The sequence below is a fragment of the Alosa sapidissima genome, chromosome 15 (assembly GCF_018492685.1).
Source record: "Alosa sapidissima isolate fAloSap1 chromosome 15, fAloSap1.pri, whole genome shotgun sequence".
In the NCBI taxonomy this organism is placed as follows: domain Eukaryota; kingdom Metazoa; phylum Chordata; class Actinopteri; order Clupeiformes; family Clupeidae; genus Alosa; species Alosa sapidissima.
In genome coordinates, this window is record NC_055971.1 from 3,804,409 (window position 1) to 3,823,328 (window position 18,920).

The 18,920-nt window shown below is 42.1% G+C and overlaps 1 long non-coding RNA gene across 1 annotated transcript in view; it reads left to right on the forward strand.

Moving 5' to 3' along the window:
* The window catches only part of LOC121684458, a 41,283-nt gene extending 39,544 nt beyond the window's left edge, over window positions 1–1,739 (forward strand). The window contains exon 3 of the long non-coding RNA XR_006023137.1: window positions 1,426–1,739. This is a non-coding gene — a long non-coding RNA (uncharacterized LOC121684458). The remainder of the gene's footprint in view (window positions 1–1,425) is intronic.
* The last annotated feature ends 17,181 nt before the right edge of the window (window positions 1,740–18,920 follow it).

An 18,920-nucleotide genomic window follows, 5' to 3' on the forward strand; every position in this document is an offset into this window, starting at 1 on the left:
TACATCAATGTAGAAATTGAACTTGTGGGCAATATTTCCACATCTTGTGCATCACCTGATGAATCATAGCATTGCATAGAAATGTGTATAATCCATGTAATATAATGCACCATTCTAAAACAGGCACACCGATGCTAACATGGTCCATAGCACAGCCGTTTCCATTTCCACATGTTTGGGTTTAATCTGTGGCAGCGTACTTTCATGTGTTTAACCATCAAGGCCAATGGAACAAAAGCTGCCTATCTGTTTAATATCTAGACAGATGACTCTGCCAGCATGCCTGGTGTAGTGCAAAAGAAAAGAACTCATTATCTCACATTTGTAATTGAATGTGCTGTCAATAAGGGATTTGGCAGCTTTCTTATTGAGAAAGATAAGGGAACAGAGGGAGCTTTGCTAATAGAAAATGTATGCACATGCACGTGAACACACACACACACACACACACACACACACACACAGAAAGAGAAGTGGCTGATGTCTGGGTTTTCAGACACTGCGGCAGGGGACCAGACAGTCACCTGAGCACTTTCTCCCCTTTGCCATTTGCATCAGTCTCTCACTCCCTCTTTCTCTCCCCTCTTTCTCCTCCAACTCAAATCAAATTGCTTTCTTTGGGGATTGCCAGAGCCTTGTAAATACATGGAACAGCAGACAAAACACTCTGTTAAGAACAGGCACAACACTCGGTTTGACCAATTCATTTTCTCTCCTTGTGATGAAATAGTATTAAATATTAAGTATTGAATAGTATTGAAATAGATTAAATCATTATGTAATTAATCGATACTCTGTATGTATTTATTTGCATGTATGTACTGTATTATTGTATGTCTGGATGTTTGTAAGTATGCACATGTATGCATGGGCTTTCACATGCTGGACAGCACCTAATGAGGAGATTGAGGAGATGTCTGTGCTAACGAAGCGGTGGTGGCAGGCTCTGACCCTGCTAGTGTGCTCACTGCTCTTCCTGGGTGGCAGCAGACACGCCCCCCTCTCACCCAGGTAGACCACTGCCTCCCCAGCGCCCTCTGCAGCATGGCTGCCAACCAATCTCCATGGCAACAGTTTCTTTTTTTCCTCCTTCATGACATTGAGCTACGTCTAGGATTTTTCCCCTCCCCAGAACCCAGTCTTAACAGATCATTTGAAGGAGTGTTGCAGATTTATTTTGATGGTAACTGGATAGGACTCTTATCTTACAACTTTGCCACCAAAAGGACCATATGTCCTGCCATTTAAGTGCACCTCTTTGTTGCTCTCACATTTGTTGAGTTACTTGAGCTATAAATGGTCTCATTCTGAAATTGTCCCAAAGCTTCTTGATGGTAACACCATTACTTATTCAATTGAAGAATGTCCAGGGTATGCTTTTGCTGGGGATCAGACTTGTTTTAAAGTTGTGTGTTTCCTTTACAGACTGGGGCGGTATCATCACTGCTTAACTGGTTTCCACCATGAACAGGGAGGAACATGCCGCCCTATTGGTTGTTAAAACTGAAACGTGCCAGGTACCATCCAATAGAAATGACTTGGACTGTCTGTTGCCATAGCCATTTTATAGAATCCACAGAAAGTGACGAATGTAAATCTCTGTTTGGAACTTAGTGTTAATATGTTTTCCTTCATTATCATGCTTAGAAAAAAAACATACAGTCACAGGTAATTGGATTGATTTTGTTCTCTTAATAAAGACAATGGATGCTGAATCTTAATTATTTCCAAGTGTTCTCTTTTCATTCACACACACACACACACACACACACACACACACACACACACACACACACACACACACACACACACAGGAGGCATACACGCACACACACCAGTCCAGTGTCTATTGTCAAAGGCTTGTGTGTTTTCTTGTTAGTTTTTATGAGCTAGTCAGTATATTCGGTGTATATGTGTTTTCTATGTCGGTCCATGCATATACGTTTATGTATTATGCGCAGACAGAGGTGTGTGTGTGTGTGTGTGCGTGTGTGTGTGTGTGTGTGTGTGTGTGTGTGTGTGTATAGGTGTGTGCTGTTGTGTGCTGTTGTGATCGTGCGTGCATGCTGCGACACATGCAGCAGTTAGAGCAGGAGGCCAACAGCATGCGGACAGTGTTTTGCCTCGCCGCTTCATCCTCCGGGGAGAAGATCATCCATCTCACTGTCACAGCCCCCCGCTCACACACACACACTCCCCTCCCCCCAACGCCTCTCTCTGTCCGGCCGTCCCTAACTCTCCTGAAGAGCCCCGCTCCAGAGCCAGGCAGCGCAAGGAGACGACACGAGCTGAATTATAATGTGCTGCAATGGGTCACTCCACTCTGCCACCATCACCCTACCCCCCCCCTACTCCCCCTCCTTCCCCAACACACACACAAACACACACACACACACAGCGGCACACACATGTACACACACTCCCTCACAAATCCCCATCAGCCACCCCATCTCCACCACCACCTCCCCCCACCCTTCCCTGAACCCAAGGGACTGACAGGAAGGAGGAGAGGGGAGGGGGAGGGGATCCAGACAGAACCCAGACACCATAACAAAAGCACCATTCTTACCTGCAGCGAAGATACCTATTAACCAGATTTATACCTTTCCCTGTGAGCAGCCCACAGCCTGCTCCCTTCCTCACCACCAGGCTGGATGGGGGGAGAGTAATGGGCACGCAATGTCTACCACATGGCATTTTTGACCTTGCCACGAGAGTGGATCTTCATTAGGGTGTAATGCATTTATTTACAATACACAGACCAACATTAAATCAAGTATATAATCATGGGCCACCAGATCCAAGAACAAAATGGCTTGGAATGCAGGCGAGGCGCTTTGCAGCTGGCAGCTGTGTGTGTGTGTGTGTGTGCATGCGTGCGTGTGTGTGTGTGCATGCGTGCGTGTGTGTGTGTGCGTGTGTGTGTGTGTGTGTGTGTGTGTGTGTGCGCGTGTGTGTGTGTGTGCGTGTGTGTGCGTGCATGTGTATGTGTGTGTTTCATTTCATTTGTTTTTGTGCTCCAGTTTCAGCGCGTCCCCTCTCAGCGCCAGGTCAGGTTTTGTGTTTGGATAGCCCTCCAAAATTCCCTTGGATTCAGAGCTGAGGACCAATGAACATGGCACCAGCCCCCCTGGCAGCCCACTTTAACAGGCATCTAATTCCCCCTTGTCCAGTGTTGTGCAATCAAGAGTTTCCATTCGGCTGCTTTGTTTTCTCAGAGACTTGTCTACGTAGATGTGACAGAGACAGCTGTCTGCTCCCAGGCTTGCACCACATGGAAGATTCGGAAGTCTGCAGAAGTTACAGAATGAGATCTCAATTAAACCCTCTCATAGAGTTCACAGCACAGCAGAGGTAGCCTATATTACACACAATAAATAAGTGAATAGCACACTATTTCCTAACACACTAAAGGCCATCAGGGGCCTCATTTATAAAAGTGTTGCGTAGAAACCATCCTTCATTTGATCTTAGATCATTTCTGAAATGATCGTACGTGTGATTCAGAGAAAACGAACGTACGCACAAAAAAACGTGCGTACGCCACCCTTCCAGATGTGCCCATTATAAATCACAAATGAATGTCAACTTGTGCGCAGCCGGATGGTTTTAGGTCCTTGTAAACACCCCCTCATCAATATCATTAGCATATGTTTTAATGAAATCACTGGCTTAAAAGCGGTAACCTATGTAAAATTATATATTGAAAACATTGTATAGGCCTAGCCTATGCCATCTGATGTTGACTATATGCGTCAGTTCGAATAGCTTAACTAATTATGTTTTTTCCAAGCAAGGCTTTCTGGAAAGAGATCGTATTCATCCATGTCCATTGTCCTCTACTCGCTTTCATTCCTTTTGCTTGCAGTAATGTGAATAATCAACATTTAGGCCTACAGTACTTTGTAGAAAAAAAATGGTAGGCCTACCTTATGTAGGAAAGACCTCTAGGCCTACAGCATAATAGCTAATATGCTGATTTAGCCTACAAAACAGAGGACTAAATTATAAGCGTGATATGTCATGTAGGCTTAACGTTTCTTTTAGGATAGGCTATCTTTTTGCTGAAAAAGTAGCCTAGTTCGCCGGTCATTATTCATTCATTCTGCATATCTTTGCGATCGTTTTCTTTCAATAATGTCCAATGGCTTAAACATTGTCCTTTATTGTTTGCTTTAGGCCTACCTTTATATTTTAGCCTACATTATTCAACTCACGTATTGTCATCTGATCTTGGGCGCTGCCAGTCAAAAAAAGCAAACAGGTGCGCGCTCTGCACCTCTTTACGCAGCTCCGCCGCAACACTAAATATGAAGATGCACTGCTTTCAAAGGATAACTTCGGTCCCTTGGTTGTGTAGGCTATTTATGATATAAAATACGGAGTGTCTATTTACACCCCTGGTACGAATAGCCTTGACCACACAGCTGAGCTATTCACACCCTGTGACATAACAACAAAAAGACGTTGCTCACGTGCACAAAAAACATGGCGGACATTCGTTTTTTCGTCAGCAGAAAGTGAAGAATTCTGAAAGGTTTCGGCACTAATATCTGTTCAGATTAAGTTTTAGATTAAAAAGTTGTGTTTTATTTTATGTTGCTTGTTTTTTTTTAAATATTATTATTACATTGTGTGATCAATATGCCAGAATAAATGCACAGGGGTGTAAATAGCATACACTGATATTTGTACCAGACGGGGTATTAATAGAACACATTGCTGTGTGCACCGGGGTACGAATAGCATACATTGATATTTGTACCAGACGGGGTACTAATAGGACACATTGCTGTGTGCACCGGGGTACGAATAAAATTCACTTCTTATTGCACCAGGGTACGAATAGCATACACTGCTAATTGTACCAGGGGTGCAAATAGCCTTACCCTATAAAATATCTATAGCCTACATGATATCTAGCTTACATTCAAATATTACCTTTGTGGAGGCTAAACGCGAGTAAACGCAGTTTCCACCTCTGAAATTTCAGATATAGAGTTTAGGCCTACCCACCTCTTATTAGAGTTTATCCACCTTTCAAAAGAGTTTATTCACTTTTAATATTCAAAACTGCATTATCCAATACTATCCTATAGGCCTATTCCTATGCATAATAACCTCCACCATTATCAAACATGTTCGAATGCCTTTTTAAAAAATCCGATACCGCATGGCGTAGTCCACCTCACCGAGATTGCAGAATTCATAGTTCACCCACCTCTTATTTTACCACTACATCCCTGGCACGAATGTACTTGTCCTCTCCTAAACGAAGGCAATTGGACATATTATGATCAATATTAGATTGGTGAGAACACTAAATATACTAGATCACCTGTAAGAATGTTTCAATCATTCTATCGTATGTCTTGGTGTTTTTTTTTATAGATATTATGAAATAAGAAAGCTATACGTTTTTTCACTTTCTTAAGTGCTATACTTCTCATTAGCAGTTTTATGCCAAACCATGAAACATTAAGCTGCGTCCAAAAACGTCTTTAAAAATCTTCTGATACTGATCATGCATAGGGCAAAGAAAGACATGAGATCGTTGGTCTTGGAATTTTGAAAATGCATTGCACTTAGAACCTCAGATTACTTGCAGTACCCCGGCATTACCACAAGGAAATGGTCGTACGTCAAGTTTGAACCTGACGTGGAGATAAGCACTTTTCCACGTCAAAGACGTTTTTTTATAAATCTGAGCGTTGGCATGGATTTGAGCGTACGCACGGTCTAAGATCAAATCTGTGCGTAAGAACGCTTTATAAATGAGGCCCCAGATCTGATGAAGTACTCTATGACTATATGTGTAGTTATCCCTCCAGCCAAACACTATTCATCTTGAGATCAAGAACATCATTCCAACACTAACTGATGCAAAAGAACACGTCTTCTAAAAAACACAAATCCGCTCGTTATTTGAAACCTGACGACCCTGAAAGGCGATAGGGCTCACAGCTGGATGGAGTGGGTGCGTCATGAGTTCCAGGTGTGTGAGGAGGGTCTCACCTACACAAGGGTCTGGACCAGTGGAGAAGACCACTGCACTGTGGGAGGGGACACAGGGGACACTCCGGTCAAATAGCACATAGCCATCAGGAGGGGCTCTGTGGCAGTGCGGCACGCTCCTTCTGCTGTGCCCTAGGAGGGGTGAAGAGCGTCTACCTGCCCCCTTGTGCCAGATCAGATCAGCGCTGGAGTAAGAGCATGGACACACGCCCTCTGAGCTACAGCTCCAAAAGAGGTCAAGAATTTAGTTGCTGCTGCTCTGTACTATGTATATCTAGGAAATAGTTTTAACTTTAAGGAGTGGTTGACTCCAGGAAAGATGGAATGTATTACAAACACACACACACACACACACACACACACACACACACACACACACACACACACACACACACACACACAAACAGAGGCCAATCTCTGAACTCAGTCAACCTGCTCCAAACCTGCAAATGGGGCCCCAAACTCCCAACCTGCCCAGCACAAAGAGCACTTTGATTTGCAGGCAGTAAAAGAACCGCCCTGTTCTTCCTGCCCTCTCCAACCTGCTGACGTCTAACCTGACATTTCTAGGCCTGCTGGATGTTTTGCACACAAAGCACATCGTTCTTTCTCTTCCATGAAAAAAAATGTTTATGATAACATTCTGAACTTCATTTTGAATGTGTACTAGGGTCATGAAAAGCATTGTAAACATCCTTCTTTCCTGCATTGTGTTACACTGCTGATGTCAAATTTCCTGAAGTTCAAAACATATGAATACAGACTTAGCTGATGACGAAATATTCCAAGAAATTCAGTGTGTCAGTTTCATCCTAAGTTGTGCGTGGGGGAAAAAGATGACAAAGATTTCTGGGAAGACCAGCCCTTGCTCCAACCTCTCATACAGGAGGCAGTGCGCAGAGGTGTCCTCTGTCCCGCACCCCGCCAAAGCCTTGTGAGTTGCCATGGCAGCATGTCCAGTCCAGCCTGCTTGACTGGAATACTGAGTGTGATCCTGACTGCAGTAACAGAGAACCATTTCTAGATGGCACTCATGAGTTATCTAGGTAACATCACACTAAGAATTTTAACTTATCATTAACAAATGTCATGGACAAATCTTCTTTATATCTGAGAATGAATTTCATTCAATAACAACTTTTGTTTTTGTGTGTATGAATTATTAGTAATAAAAAAGAACATTACACATGTTCACTGAAGTGCTTCCATATGTGTAGTCATGCTGCCCTCTAGCGGTGTCTTGAGTGAGCGCCCCTCGGCTGAGAACACTTGAACTGATCAATGGCTAACTCTTTGATGGGAAAGCCACTGAAACAACCACAAACAAATGAGAGCATTTAAACATTATTACCTCACACTCCACTATGAATTATTATAGTTTGCATCTTTGATTAAGAACCATATGAGCTAATTGTTCCTTTAACTTTTAGAAGAATTTAAATTAACTATTTGTAGGATTTTGAATTTAGTGGCCTAAATAATATCATACAAGCCACATATTTCTATATTGTAGTACATAGTTCAGTCAGACTAATGACTAAATTAAAACTGAACATTTCCAAATAATTTGGACTTTTTTAGAGGTGGCACCTGAGCTCTTATTATGCAGGTGCCCGAGGAACCTGAATTTGTCACATTGGGATAACACCTCACTAACAGTCAGACTGTTGCAGTATCCAGTGCATATGCAATTCCCATCCAATAATTATAATATTTAATATTCATAGTGCTGAAATAACAGGTGAAAATATATTTTAGGAAAGACAGGAAATGCAGAAAGAAATGTTGATATTTTGCTCCTTCTGCTTTATGTCATAAGCTCTACGCTTTGAACCCAAAATGGTGGTGAGTAAATATATATAACGAAATGTAAAACGTTTTTGACAAACACATTATATACATTGCTTTATTACCTATATGCATCTGAGCTTAAGAGAAATAATTTCTCACATCAGCAGATACAGAAGAGATGGGGTGTGAGTTGGACAGAATGCGCACTGTTAGCCTGGCTCCGGCCCGACCACCTAAATCTTCTTTCAGAGAGATTAAGTCTGGAACATCATAGTTCATAACCGTTCAAAGTTATTGTGGCCAGAACAAAGTCAAGGGGGCAGAGTCAGGCCGAAGTTAATAACAGTTTTTCACAATTGCTTCCACATATAAAACACAATGTGTAGACTCTTCTTGCAAAGCTCTAAACACATGCAATAAAACACATTTTGCATTGTAATGCACTTGTGATGCATAATGGTACCACACGTGGCAAAGGACAAAGAAATCACAAGTGCATGTCATACAACCACTCAAATATGATCACACTTGTATCAAATGATGTGACACAACCAATAAGCTAGTTCAGAGTGCAAACAGGTTGTTGAACAGTGCACAACATATCAACATCAACATCATCAGTAAGGCATTCAGAGTACATTGTAGCCATTTACAGTCCTGAAATGCCTGTCTCTTCAGGCAATTCACAGTTGTTCAGTTTTGAGAAAAGGGTGGAATGTTTCAAAAAATGTATTTTAGCGATTGTGGAAAAACTGTAATAAAGATAGATAGATCAGAATGTAACACTGGTTGCATGTGATTGGTTTATTCCATTTCACTTCACCGGAGAGGCCTCGCCCATTTCAGAATCCCCTCCTTGACGTAGCATCTCACTACCTGCATATCACCACCAAACTCGGGCCCATGGACTCCTGTGCATTGCTTCTTTCAGTGCAGGATGAAGGGGAACTGGACCTGTACTGCCATCTAGTGTCCAGGTGCTCAGCCTATCTGGGAGAGCACTTGCCCTTCTATGAGAACAGTAGTAAAGCAATGCTGCAATAATAATAATAATGCTGAATTCATATCATTTTATATTCCCAGAGACACTCATATTTGAAAGACATGGTTTGTATATGTGCAAAGCACATTGAGCTTGCGTTTTGTAATTCCTATACATGGTGTATATGTTTGCAAAAAGTGGGATGTTTGTTTGAAAATCATGGGCCAAATGTAAGATGTTCTGTCATTCTTCTAATCCCACAACTAAACTGGATATAGGCCTATAGCTAAAAGAAATATGTTTCTAGACTGGTTTGTGCTGATTTGCAGTGTAGGTTACAGCCACAGGATGGCAGTAGACACTCAAAATTGCACCAGAGAAAAAAAGGATGAAACAGCAAAAATTGAGCAACACAATCAATGCTTATCTATTCACCACACATCTTCCATTTGGGAACATAAATGAATTGTGGATTGGATAAAGAGTCACAGGAGGGAACTTCATCTAAAAATGCTACAACAGATCTATCTACTAGATGAAACTTACAGCTTTTCCCATTTGTGCATTATGTTGACAGTTGAATTTTGAGAATTTATGTCAGAAGCAATACCACCAAAAGCAAAAACAAAAAAGATGATGGAACTCTCTTAGCCTCATCTAAAAAAAGTAATGAAAGCCTTATATGGCACTGCATGTGGCAGAAGAGACAGATAGACAAACAGGGAGATAGGGGTGTACAAAGAAGTCAGAGCACACACACACCAAACACACACACACACACACACACACACACACACACGGACACACACACACACACACACACACACACACACACACACACACACACACACACACACACACACACACATACAAAATACATAAAGCAAACAGAGGGAGAGAGACAGAGGAGAGAGAGAGAGAGAGAGAGAGAGATTTCTCTTTCTTTACCCCAGCTTTGGCTGGCATCGCTCTGGCTCTGACTAGAGGTGAAAACAAACAGACAAGATAATCAAAACAATTAATTTTCCACTTCTCATTTCCATATTTCAGTTTCCGCAAATATTTCTGAAGCTGTCAACTGGTCATGCATCACTGTCTTCCTGCGATCACAGCTGGAGAGGAAATGAATTGCCAAAGACAGGAATGAGAACAGGGAATGAGATAAGGCATACTGTCCTCTCCCCCTCCCTCTGTCCTCACAGACAGACTGGACACCATCATACAACAGTCAGGTCAGTTGAGTTTGGAGCTATAACATTGGAAAATGGCATCGAAAAATGGCATCGACAAAAAAATATTAATTCCAATGACTCTTATTTCAGTGTCAAACAGTAAAAGTGTATTTTTCAGTTCAATGTATCAATGACAACACTGCCTGACCCAACAGCAGGTTATAGCAATGCCTGTTGGTACATGTGCTGGACTGGTGTATTGGATATGACATGATACGTAGCAAATCACTGTTTCTCTGCCCCCAACACCAACATTGAAATTCCTAATCAACTCAGTGTATAGCCATGCCTCTAGCCAGCCTCTTAACTGACATCTCAGTCAGACACTTGTGGGGCCTTGGGCCATGCAGAGTTATGGATGCAGGAAGCGCACACAGACCTCCACTCTATTTAAAGAACATCAGAGTACATTATTCAGCAGGCACAGTAGGGAAGGGAAGGAGAGGGAGAGGAGAGAGAGGAGGAGAATGAGAGGGAAGGGCCCAGTGAACAATTTATTGATGGAATGGGAAACATGAGGCGCCGGGGTGAGAGGTAAGGGGACCACACTGGACATACGTTCTTCGTTCTTCAGTGTCATCTGCAGGGGTCTGACAGCCAAACAGAGGGATGACACAGACGGGGGGGGGGGGGGGGGGGGGGAAAGAGAAGGATGAGAGAGTCCTCCTTTTTCCCTTGCCTTCCTTCGGGACTCCTCAAGGACAAACGTCGGCGGCTATTTACAGGTTCAGCTCATTTCAGAGCTCAATTTAGAGGCTCCCAGATCATTTCAAGATGCAATCTCACCCCCAATATGTCTCCACCTGCCATCGATATCATATTTGATGGAGTGCCACTAGTAGCTCTTCAAGCTCGCTCTCTTTTCTCATTCTCCCTCCCCTGTCTCTCTTCCACTCAGTTGTTCATACAATGTCTTTTTCTTTTTGGTCATTGTGTCTTTCTCCAATTCATTCTGTCTCCACTAAAGAATGGCGGTTTGCTGCTGGTACTCAGCACTAAGGCTGCTGCACTCCATTTTAAAGCAAAGGCCACTAAGGGGACTAATGGCTTTTAAGGCTTGTTCACTCCTCCTCTCCCTTTCATTTATTTAGCTGTGGAAGCCCGGTCCGGCCGAATTCCTGAATTATAAATGAGAGCCATTGCGCGGCCATCTCTTCTTTTTAAAGCTGCTCTCCTCGGCGCCTCTGCCCACCCAGGGCCCATAAACACCTCTCCAGGTTCCTACTTTCATGCGCTACATGCCAAAGATCCCATCCTTCCCCTGGAATAATGGAGCAGCACATCTCCCCCCAGCGCTCTTGAACGCGGCCCTCCTATGCCCATCCTGGACCTAGCCTCCTCTTCTCAGCTCACGTTTGGCAAGGCAAGCCCAGATTCATATTCTAAACACACAGACGCATCCTGAATATGATTGATTAAATAATACTTCAATAGAATAGTGGGGCAGTACTCATATGATCACAATCGACATTCGACACAGTGTCGACACTGCTATTAGCTTGGAGCTGCTCCTGATTGTGATCATATGGTAGTAATAGTAGTGGGAGTGAAGGAAATAAATCTTCTCTGATTATTTGGACTGGCGTGTCAGTGTTTGTGGGTAAGGGTGCTTTATGGCTTTTTCGTCCTGCTGGGAGGGCGACCGCTGGATCACCTTTCGGCGCTGACAAATGGAGCGGCAAGAGGGAGGAGGAGGAGGAGGAGGAGGAGGAGGGAGGAGGAGGAGGAGGAGGAGGCCAGAAGAGGATGAGTGGACCCAATTAGCACCCCTCTGACATGTGTCCACACACACACATCTCTTCACACAGACAGACAATGAGAGAAAACATCAGCTGTTGGCATGAGCCTACTTGGTACTTCAGTAGCCTACTCCACCAGTTCAGTTGGGTTCCAATGGCACCTACTGATCAAATCTCCAAGTTCCAAGAAGAAGAATGATGTTTGGGTGAGTTTATGGTGATGTGACATATTGTAATTAAGACTCTTTAACATATATAATAGGCAGTTTAGAGTGTAGGATTTTTAGCAGGGTTGTGCAAAATTCCAGAATTGAATTGAAACTGGCTCTTAAATTCCAATTCAATTCTTGAATTTCACTTGCATTTCAATTGAGGTAGCAAACAGGAAGCAGAATTGCAATTCGAATTTTGCACAACCCTGATTTTTAGCAGACTTTTTTTAGAATGGGCTACTTACATATATTGTCACCCAGAAACCCAGAAACAATTCTCTCAAAAGCAAGCCTACGGCAACAGAAGAAAACCTCCTTCAAAGAATGAGCTTCACAGTAAAAAACCCCACACAGAGAGTTCAAACCCTTGGTTCATAAGTTATGCCATACTGAGTTGTGCAGAACCATCAACATGCATGCTGGTCATGTGCCCACAGTCTATGCTATTCTGTGTTATGTCCATCGCAAGACAAAACTCAGCTAAGCAAATAGCAATGCTGCTGACACATCCTGTAAACATTTATATAGTCATTTTCTTCAGGCCTCATCCAGAATAATTTTACATTAAAAAAAATACATATTTTGTATGTCATAATATGACAGGCAGGTCACAATGATTTAAGGTCTGAGCCATTGGCTAACGGTGACCAATTGTGACCGTGAGACACAGCCCAGTGTCCTTTCCCAATTTGCCTTAGCTTCTCCCTGCTATTACTCGCCGCAGCATAGCCCTGTCAGTCAACATCACTGTCTGCCCTCCAACAGATTTCCATTTAAGCCCCCTCCAGGATTTAAGCTAAAGCACTCAATGTAATTCACCTCCAACCCCAGGACTATGGCCTTTGCTGGTTTTTCAATTTATTGCTTTTCACTCTGACTTTTGCTGGTTTTCACTTACTTGGAAAGGCTATGTGCCATGCTTCAGTAAAGGGAGAGCTATTCTTTGTCTGGAGAAAGGCCTTTACATTTCAAAAGAGACCATAAAAATGTTTTATTTCCTATAGTTGTTGGTCTGACCATGCTGAGTTTACAGGCTCACTGCAGCTGTACAGAACTCATCTTCATCTCACTTGGCCGAAGGACTTAAAGATTCAGTGGAAGTGAAAGACTGTTTCTCCCCTCACATTTCTTCTGCCTCTCAATAATTGATATCTCGTAAGAACCATGGATAAAGTCGTCAACCGGCTCCACAGATCCCAGCCCCCACCCGGCTAGGGTTGGTCCAGCATAGGAGGAAATAGATTGCCTCCTCACTGACTGTAACCTTGTGTGGTATTAAGGAAAAGACATCAAATACAGGAGGACTGCAGGGAAGAGGCTCTGAGAGGCTGTGTGCACATATGTCTAAAGGAAGTCTTTAATGACCTGTCCATCACTGGCTTAAGGGGAAGGTTCTGCATGCCGCCCACACCTGCCAAAGGGGAAAAGGTTAGAGCTGTGGAGCCTGGGCAGTAGCATCAGCAGCAGAGCAGAGAGCATGTCGCCGGGGCATGCTATGTCATTCAATGTCACAGACCTTTTTCCCTTCTTATTTTACCCTGAGTGCAAAGGAAACAGGATAATGTGTATATAGCAGAGACTCGCTGTAGAGACAATATTATGTAAAAATCTCATTCATCTCTATCTGCATACACTGTGTGTTTTAGCCAAAGTTCTGTGCCAACGTTGAATTGCTGACAATTCATTTGTTGTTTATTTTGAAAATGTCCTTTGTTTCAAGCTAAATTTGATACAGAAACACTGTATGTTTTGCTTCACAATAGATTCTCTTCAAAGATTAAGTAGTGGTAATATTTCCTGTCATTTCTAATTCTCCATCCTTTGCAAAGCATTTCAGATAAGATCAAAAGAGCTGGAGGATTAGAGCACGTCAGTCAGTGCTGTTCTTATTTGATCTGGGGCAATTATTTTGAGCTAGAGTTCATGACAACACATTGAGTGATTGGAGGAGAAGATTATAAAGCCTTCCTTAAAATGCAAATGCCATACAGTATCTGGGTTACAGAACATAGGTATACAAGGTGTGTTCTGCCTCTGAATGGCTGACTTCAGTCGAAACAAATTCTATTGTTTGGTCTGTAAAGAACCAGACAGCCCAATTTTCTGAAATTCTTATGATATCAGAATATCTAATGTCAAAGCCATTAAACATATGACTATATTGTAGCAATTCTTACATTTCTTACAGCCCATCACACTTATTTGAATCTGTTCATTTGAAGCCATTTATCTGTCATTTTATTTTTCTACTAATAGTGTCTCATGTCAACAATAGTGTCACCTCAAAATCAGATCCATACTTCACCCTCTGTGAATGGGATGGAAATCAATTTAAGATGTCCATATTGAATATTTGAATTTTGAATTAGATTTGGAGAAAGCACACTGTAATTAGGGCCTAAAGCTGATCTAATTCTCCTCACAGTGAGGAGGAGATGGGGTGAGCCAGAGGACAGGAGACCTTTGGTCAGATTTAGGAATGTTTCAATTGATGTGTAATGAAAATAAAAGCTTAAATATTTGTGCGCTGGCCCACTTGCTCAGTGTGTGTTTCTGCCTGAAAGGCCACTGAGCTCTCATCTGTGCTCTAAGCTCAGCCTGCCCTAGACCAAATCTCCACTGCAGATCTAGCTGGGATATTGGTCCAATTTCAATGACTAATGCATATTTCTATGTGGAAACATTTTTGGAAAATAACCATTTAAAATGGAAAGAGATTTCACATGGCAGAGAGAGGAAAAATGAAAAGTCTCACGAACAAAATTATATTTGTAACAACAGTCGATTAGCAGTATCTAATGTGCTGCAGTTGGACAATGTTTCTAATTGAAGAAGAATAACTTGTCTAATTGATAAGAAATTTAGTCAAGCGCTACAGGCTTTTTGAAGTTAAAATATTTGATTGACCACCCTCCCCCTACCTCCAACCCCCTTGTGGATATACAGTTTACCAGGAAGTGTTATTTTTATTAAGAGAAAAGGACGTCAGGGAATTGAATTCTGGCACATTGTGTCAGACTCTGGCATACCAAGAGAGTCTGACTACACAAGTGCTCATATAAATGGAAATACTCACTTGGGCTCTTTCATGTTGTCAAGCTGTTTATCCCCACAGTGAAAGAATGATTCTTTAAAACTATATCTAAATATATTCATGACAGTACTGCTACTGCCTTTTATCTGGAAAAAAACTTGCAATGCAGATGAATGTGGAGTGGCCTTTTTACTTGTTACTTTGGGGGAACAATCCTGGATTTGTTTAAGAACCAGATTCTCAGAAAGATCAAAGAAAGGATTTGCAGACATCCCTGGAATTTTGAGTCTAAAATTACACTTGCCACATTAAATCTGAAGCTATTTATGACGCATCGACGAGCTGTGATCCAGTCAGCACACACAACTTACCCAGTATGTTTGGCTTGAGTCTTGGCACACTTGACCACAGAGGACTGTGAGCCAGTGAGATGAAAAAACAAAGGTGTCCATATACAGACTGTGGTCTCCGAACATGGATCTGACTGTTGCGATGTCATACCCTTTCCACAGGTTCTGTGTCTTAAAGCAAGCAGCCTGAGTTGCTCATAGAAATAGGTCTCAGAAATGAGCCCCATACCGGGATGAGAGTGACATTTAAGAGCACCAACGGCTCTTCTTTGTGCTGCTCTAAGCACCGCCTGCTATGTTGTCAATATGTTTTCCAACCATGCTGTACGCCTTGTGCTACACTTTCCAACCATGCTGTACGCCTTGTGCTACACTTTTCAACCATGCTGTATGCCTTGTGCTACACTTTTCATCAGCCATTTGTGGGAGAAAAACATCAGAAACAGCAACTATGGGTGTGTTCACAGGATTTCAGCCAGTACAATGAACACTGGTGTGGTTCATTTCAGGTGATAAGTAAATAACTATTAGGTCTACGTGAAAACAAGCATAATTCACCCTTGATCACCCAGCTCCAGTTGGGTTATGAATAGCCATGCATTGATATGCACACCTGTTTTGTTTTAGCAGGAAACAGCAGTGTAGAATGAATGCTACAGCTTAGATCGCCTGCTGAGGTAACACAAAATGTGGAAATAGCTGATGAAAGCTAATGGAAATCTACATTAAATAACAAAACTATTTATTTGGCCAAACTATTTATTAAGAGGGATTCTATGAGAGTCAATATCTCAGGACATCCCAACTGGGACTTCTCATCAGTAGTAATCACTCTGCTTTTTGCATTGAATCATCTGATCTGAATGATCCATTTATTCAGAGTAAAACAGCCACAATTTAATTCTGTCAATTTGAGTGAGAAATGGTGTAAATGGAGTAGGGTGAATGTTCAATTTATCATGTGATGTATAAAGGCAAGAAAGTAGGCTATACAAATGATTGTGTGTACAAGCACTTATAGCCTCCTTCACTCTTGAGGTAAGAGTTGCGTTGCTTAGCAACAGGAGATACCAAAACCAATACTATTTTTTGTTCGGACAACTTTGAACACAATTAGTTTGTAGTAGAACTGTTGTGTAAAAGTGCCGGCCTCGTGCCTACGGCCGTGGTGATATCTGCCACCGAGGCCACTCTCACTCATGTCATATGGCTTAACTGATGCTTTGGAGTCAGGCAGGTGTCTAGGCCTACTCTGTTGATCTGGATGAAAACCCTGCTTCATATCCCTAAGCAGATCTTGTTTCTTCTCAGTCTAAATACATGTGTTCAGAAATCAAATAAAAAAGAAGCAAAACTCTTAATTTCACTGACATCCATGCAGGTGAGCATTAATTTACCATGCTGGGTGACTGAACTAAGTACATTGTGAGTACTCTACTTAGTTCAGTCACTCTGAGTACTTGTGTGCATTCTTGTGTGTGCAGTGGCTGGAACAATTTAATTTGCCGCTGAACACACACACACACACACACACACACACACACACACACACACACACATACATACACATATCCATGTACACACATGTACACTGTACACACATATACACACACACACCAGCACAGAGAGAGAGAGAGATTGCCCTATAATGCCCTATAAGATATATAATAGTGTTCGAGCTGTGTTCTATTTATGTAAATGAATATTCACTCGTAAAATATGCTATATTTTTGTAAACAATTTGAATAGTTGCATACACAAGTGCATAACTAGCAGTGCATACACAAGTGCATAACTAGCAGTAACCAACACTACTTTGCCAAAGGGCTATTTGGCAGCATCATACTTGTTAGTAATAGGCCTACACAGGCCCAAGGGCAAATTACAGTAAGCTACACTAAAAATCTGTCTAAACTCAAGGGAAGCAGTCTACAGTGATATCATTTTTGTGGCGTTCTTTAAATAATAAATAATACCTGCTAGTGTGCTGGAGGCGGTGGTAGTGTAGTGGTTAAGGAGCTGGGCTAGCATAGCCTGACGAGCCAGGCCCACATTAAAATGTAGGGTCTGGGCACTCACTGTTCGCAGTGCTCAGTCCGAGGGGCGGGATAATCAGTTGTCTTTCAAATTCCCACTGCACGCAATAGGACAGCGGCAGCGCTATGAGTCCCATGTGTTTCCCACCAGCGGAGCTGGTTGGCTAGTTCAAACGTTTGCCAACTTAATAAAAGCTTAACTCGTGTCACACTGTTCGCCAACAGCAACATCCATCTTATTTGTTTTCAAGTAGCAGGGAATTCAAGCCAAACCGTTGCAACTCTGCCATCAATCATTATGTTAAGCCCACCTAACGACTCTATACACAATTTCATTGGCCTGACTGAGTTTCAATTTCTGGAGCTCACAAGCCAACGGAGAGTTGCTAGACTAGCCCTGGCAGCAAATGTAATTGCCGCTAGGGGCGCGTCTAGATTTCTAGGCTAGGGCTAGCGTGCAATAGCCTGAAAGTTGTCAGTTCAATTCCCGGCTTCCACCGTTGTGCCCTTGAGCAAGGCACTTAACCCCAAGTTGCTCTGGGGACAATGTGATCCCTTGTAATATAGCTGACATATGTAAGTCACTTTGGTCAAGAAGTGTCTGATAAATGTAATGTAATGTAATGTAATGTAATGTAATGTAATGATATACTGCATGGAAAAAAATAATTTCACAATGAGGTGTCAAGAGAAGCTTCCTCCACCTTAAGATGACATCATGCCAATTACAGTATACCATTACCATATAGCTTTTGGTTCATCTCCCTTTTTTAGTCTGTTTGGTGCTTTATCTCAGAGTAAAATATGCCACTTCATGGGTGATGGGTATGGGTTGTACTGTTTTACAGTTTTTTCCAATTGCTAAAGCACAATTTTGCAAACTAGGCTGGTTTTTTATCAAAATTCACACACGATTCACAAAACCACACACCCAAACTGCAAAATACCTTATATATCCTGCAAAATGAAGCACTGCAACTAAAACTACATATAGTAATATCAAAATCAAACTTTTGTACCAGATTTTTGTCTAACCAACTGCACACTGTTGGGCATAATGAAAAGCATTCTCATCTTTAGTATGCCTTGCCATAATACTAAAATAGTTCAAATTGTAGAAAGTTCTTCACATGCACAGAAATATTTGCAGATACACGCGTATGCTGTTACAGTAAAACATTTTTTTTTTCCACCAAACAAGTTAGTGCAACATATATTAGCCACTTAGCTCATGTAGTGTCATTTTGAATGGCAGTATTTTGAAATGGCAAACATTGTTGTGTCCAGAGAACCGTGTTCAGTGCATTTAAAAGTGGCATTTTGAATTGCAAGATGTGTGTAAAGCAGAAAATGTGTTTAGACTTTTAGACACTTGAGAGGAGGTTTTGCTCTCTGTGTGTCAGTTTAAATGATGTTTTATAAACAAAGTTCGGGTGGAGCCTTCGGGATGATTGACAGCAATTAACTCACCCACTGCCACCGCAGGGTAGGCCTATTTAAGCCGACCTCCTTTTCCATACGTCACACGC